Source organism: Hakea prostrata, chromosome 9 (assembly GCF_041222555.1).
Source record: "Hakea prostrata isolate BN-2017 chromosome 9, UWA_Hpros_2, whole genome shotgun sequence".
NCBI classification, from domain to species: domain Eukaryota; kingdom Viridiplantae; phylum Streptophyta; class Magnoliopsida; order Proteales; family Proteaceae; genus Hakea; species Hakea prostrata.
In genome coordinates, this window is record NC_142608.1 from 24,505,778 (window position 1) to 24,511,805 (window position 6,028).

The following is a 6,028-nucleotide window of genomic DNA, read 5'->3' on the forward strand; positions in this document are numbered from 1 at the left end:
TCTATTGTCCTCAATCAGAAAAGGAAGGAAAAGTAATGAAGAATCAAAGATGAAACATAGAAGAGGATGATCACATACCTTTTTGTGAAAAAGCACGAGATTTGACGAAGATCCGTCAAGAAAATCACCAAGGATGCGAGGGAGATGACTTGCAGAGGGCTCTGGTACGTCCCAAAGAGTTTGGAGGCAGAAAATACGAAGTAGACTCGAGATTGGACTTAAATAGAGAAAGCAAATACCTAATTAGCAAAATCAGATCTCATTGGTCGATTGGATTGGTCGACTGGCCCAGTCGACCAATGAGTTGACCAATCAGGACAGCAAATTCAAAATGTGGAATTGAAGGCTCAGATCAAGTCCAAACATAAAGGGGTTTTGCACACACATTAAGTGACTTACCTAGTAGGTTCACTTCGTCCACACTTATGAAGAAACAATCATAAAAATAGAAGAAACCTTTGTGTAGTGCCCCATTTCCCTGGATTACTGTTAAACATCTGGATATGCTGTCTTTAACTCTTATGGATTTATTCTTGATATTGGCTGTAACTAAGATTGATTAACCACTTTCCACTATATTTGAAGGAGTGACTCCTGATCACTCTTTCCCTTTTGAAAATACTTTGTGTAATTGATACTTGATAAACTCCGCACTCTAATTGATTATCTTTTCTTATTCACTTGATTTGTTTATTCCTTACTTAAACATTGATTATATTGTTCATGATTATGTTATCGTGCTCGATCTTGATCTTCGGGCTGTGGATCACATCCCGAGTATGCCAGATAGGATACCAGCTGGGTGGATGTGACACCCCCGGTGAACTTGTGCTTCGTTGAACGGCCGCTTCAGACCCAACCAATCAAGGGAAATTATCCCCAAATTGGGAGGGACCATACATAGTCATATGGCAAGTCGCCCCAGGAGCGAATCATTTACAAGACCCGGAATCGAGCGACAAGATCCCTCAATCATGTAATTCAAACAATCTCCGAAAGTACTATCAATGAGCATAGTCACCAAGAACGTCGTAGACACGGCAAATTTTGTTATTTACTACAACTTTGTTATTTATTTTAGTGTGTAGTCACTGGGGGAGACCTAACCCCAATACTTCAAATTTTTACTTCATCAAATAAATGAAGACGATCATATAATTTGCTACACGATCTCACGTCAGTTTGACTAACAATACAGAAAAGACCTAAGTTTTTTTGGCGGATAAGACCTAAGATACTTAGGCAAAAAGACCTAAGATTATTAGGCAGAAAGCCCTAAGTCTCTTAGGCGAATAAGACCTAAGATACTTAGGTAGAAAGACCTAAATCTCTTAGGCAGAAAGACCTAAATACTTAGGCAGAAAGACCTAAGATTTATTAGGCAGATTAGGCAGAAAAGACCTAATAAACTTAGGCAGAAAAGACCTAAGATACTTAGGCACAAAGACCTAAAATACTTAGGCAGAAAGACCTAAGATTTATTCTTAGGCAGAAAGACATAAGATACTTAGGCAAAAAAGACCTAAGATTCTTAGGCGGAAAAGACCTAGGCAGAAAAGACCCAAGATTCTTAGGAAGGACCTAAGAATTTTAGGCGGAAAAGACCTAAGATTCTTAGGCAAAAAAGACCTAAAATTCCTTAGGCACAAAAACTTCAAAGATTTTTCATCATACAAGTTATCATGCCCGGGGGGTAGTGGGTTATGACCGAGCAATTGTTGACGAACAACTACTTGGCCTTATGACCGAACAAACCTTACCGAACAGCATGGCTTGAACGATGAACAAGGTATTCATGCAATACCGAACAAGTATACCTCATCACTTGAGAATAGTACTAAATATGATCCCGATTAAGGGGACTTAACTTTGTATGGGAGAATGCTATGAATGACCAAGATTCGTTATTTCAACATACCAAACAAAGGTACTTGTAAAAAAGATGGGACGATGCGTAAAGGAAACACTACCAAGCAAAACTATTTCTTACCGAATAGTTTCGCGTGAATGATGAACAAGATACTTATTATAGCTGAAAATCTACTCACCAAGTAATATACTTTACAAAGGTGCATGTCATGAATGAGCAGTATATGTTACGGCAAAGTACCGAACAAATATACTTGGACAAAAAACAAGACAAAAACAGTGTATCAAAGCAAGAGAAAAGCTATTACATCAAGAAATTACTACATACATAAACAACATAATTGTTCTTAAGACTATCACAGGCAGTAAAACAAGATTCTGAGTAAATTGGGATGGAAGCTACTTGGGAGCCACGTTCTCCAAAGATCCTTGGTCGCCATCAACAGGCTTTGTCAAAGGACCGGCTTCATCTTCCTCCTCAGGGCCCGGCTCCCAGTCGGAGTCAAGAAAATCCCGAACATCCACTTCCTTCGGTAAAGCAAAGGCCTTCTTGCCAACCACCCAAGCAGGCCTAGGAATCTTGAGGTCATCATATATGCTCGGATCTATGTATTTTTCCAGCTTCTGTAGATCCAATCCTCGGAACTCCCCAATAATGCTGGAGAAGGCAGCATGCCGACCATATTTGAAGCTTGGAGCAGCAACCTTAGCCATGAACGCGCGACATCCACGTGTTCAAACCCATCTCCGAACAACCTCATGACTCAAATCATTAGTGAGAGATTCAAAGGAAGCCAGACACGCCTAAGCAAGCTGATTGATTAAGTCCTTGATAAATTGATCCTTCTCAATCTTCTCCTGCTCGGTGGTAGAAAGTGCTACATCTTTTTCATCTAAGGACTTCCTAAGATCGGTCACCTTTGATTTAAGGGAATAGGCCAGTTCTTCAGCAGCTTTTGCCCGAGCAACAGAGACGGCCTTCTCCTCTAAAATTGTTGTGTTCTCATCGATCAAACTTTCCATCCGAGCACTCATACTCCTCATTTTTTCTTCAAGATGATGGATGGCGGATTGATCTTGCCGAGCAACTTCCACGTTCCCTCCCGAGGCTTGAGTTAAGGCACAAAGGAGTCTGAGAAAAAGATTATTCAAAATCGAACAACTAAGAATAGCTTAAGGAAAATTGCACGAGAAGAATGCTCAACTAACACTTTTTACCTAGTCATTACGTCCTATGTCCGGGAAGAGCCGATCTCATGCAAAAACTTCTGATCAGCAGGAAGGACTCCCGGCAACCATTCCTTGGCCACACCAGTACCATCAATATTGTTATTCAAAACATGTGCATCAAGACCAAGTGACCACATTGGTTGAAGCACCAAAGAATGTGTGCTCGGTGGTACGCTCGTCGAAACATCTTTGGGAGGGGAAGAAGGAGAAGCATCAACTCCCGAGCCAGAAAGGGAAGACTCGGTGAACTTTCTTTTGGGTGCACGGGGAGGTAAGATCGGGGCATCTTTGGATCTCTTCGAACCCGAAGCAGTAGCGGTGGTCTTACTGCGGTTAGAGCGATCACGTCCCACCTTAGTCGGGACCTCGCCTTAGCATCTTGGCCTCTTCTTCGGCCGCCTGCTCATACTCCGCAAGTCTAAGTTTCACTACATAAGATGCATACACAATTAGTACCGACCAAACAAACATGGCACAAAACTAACGAGGAAATAAAGACAACTGTTAACTCACCAGGAAGGAATCCCCAATAACGGAGCACATTGGGGTATTCTGGTCAATGCCCATGTACGGCAAACATATTTCTTGTCCTTGGTAGGGAGTCGGAGAATCTGCTCCTTGGCACGCTCCTCGACCTCAGTCAAAGTGGGAAAATCATTTGATCCTTCAGCTGGACCACGAACCCAATACACGGGAAAAGATGGTTCGGTAGGTGGTCGAACAAAGAAAAACTTAGGTCTCCATCCTTTTGTGTTGGACGGGAGGGTACCAGTACCGACGAAGTTTCCATCCCAACCACACTGAGAGGACGTCGGCTTAGACAAATAAAACCACCTATCCTGCTCTTGCTTCTTCGCCATAAAAAAATGAAGAAATAAAGCAAGGGATGGTCGGGCCTAACATTCTTTCCCTGATAGAACCCTTAGAAACATATGACGTTTCTCCAACTGTTCGATACAAACATTCCCGAACACATTCCAAAATGGAGCATTATCTCCCTAAAGAGAGGTTGCACGAGGAGACGGAAGCCACTCTTGAGAGCATCTTCATACAGAGCAAACTCCCCAGGCCGAGGAGAGTTGGCCCTTTCATGCGAGGTCGGGACTCTAATAATAAAGTCAAAAGGTATCTCATATTTTTGCCAAAGGTACTCAAGTCGGTCTTTAGTCATTTGGGAAGGCAAAAAGTTTGGGCCGGTGGAATATGGATCATAGTCGATGTGATCGGGAGTTAGATCCTTAGCCTGTTTGAGCTTATACTCCTCAAGTGTAAGGCTATCTTTCCACTTCTTACCCTCATCTTTAAACCGAGCTCGAGCACTAAGGCCAACTAAATGTGATCGGGAGTCGACGTCTATTTCTACTTCTTCAGCATTATTAATGGTCGGGTCACGACCAGAGATAGTCTCACAGGTCTCATCGGACCTACCACTAGAGCTTCCAGGAATCATGGCGTGCTCAGTTCCTTTACCAGTCGAAATAGAAGGTTTTTCTTCCGATTCGTTCCTAGGTTTTATGACCACAGAACCCTTCCTTACTACTACCATGATTTTCTAAAGATCATTACACAGAGTTTATAACAAAAAAGAGAAGGGAGGCACACAAGAACAAGGAAGGAAACATAAAAACGTATACGGTTTCCTATTGAAAAAATACGCATAATATTAAAAAAGAACAAGGAAAGAGACAGAGAACTTACTAGTTCCAGTCTTCGCGAGCAAGCAGGCGTAAAAAGAAGGCCTTGATAAGAGAAATGCTTCACAGTACTAATGACAGTAACTCTCGCTTTTTCAAAACCACAATAATAGTGAAGAAGAAAAAATGAAAATGAACAAGAAGAGAAGAAAGTGAAGGAAGATATTTATAAAAATAAAATATTCCAATCCTAAGGCTACGAAGGCGAGCAAATGGACGATAGAGTGAAAGGTCTTTTTGCCATGATGAAGAGCATTTAATGAGACATGACGTAGGTGACATGTGTCAACTCGCAAACAAATCTTGAAGAACGTGCTTCGATATTCGCGCAAGAATGACAGCTACTCATAAGTGGGAAGTTACAGTTTTCAAAAAAAGGACCTTGATCGGAACGACCAAAGTCCCCATATATGAGAACAATGTAATCCTTTGAGCTGAACACATAAGTTCTCGACCTCAATGGACTGGGGGGGGGGGCTTATGTTAATGATGTAAATGGTCATTCTGTACATTCCGGTCTAAACCCATGTTTGTACGGTCCGACCAGACTTTATATTTAGTATGGTTCGACCATATAGTCCATGGTAGGACCAACCACAACGACAAGAGCACCCGGTCAGGATAAACTTCTATCATCTGCCAACTTCCTAGAAAGGATAAGTCAGGTAAAAGACTCTTTCTAGAGTCATGTTCCTAATACAACTCTTCTCAGAATTATATTCCAAGTCAATCTTCATTACCTGACACTATATAAACGCCTTAGGCAAGTATAACAAAGTAGGTATTCATATTCTTGTGATCAATTACTTGAATTCTCTATTGAGTAGTTGTGATCATATCTCATTGGTACTGACTTACTCGTCGGAGACGTACCTCGACCACACAAGGTCGAGCACGTGTTTTGCCGGAACGTGACAGGGAAGAACGAGCAGGATTTCGTATCAACGATTGTATATGGGTAAAACCTTGTACAACTGCTATAAATTATGAAAATTAATCATTATTGGTAGATTAAAAATATCAACTGTTTTCTTTTTCTTCTTTCTTCTTTTGGGTGCAGATTGTCTCGCCAGGTTCTCTACTTATTATGGTTGCCTAAATGAGAAAAACGAAGCAGCAAAAAATCTAACAATATAAAGGAAAGGAATCAAGTGACTGGGCCTCTAGCGCAGAGAAAGACAAATTTTTCTCTAGTTTGCAGAGAGAAAAAGAAAGAACATTTTTTTGACCACCCA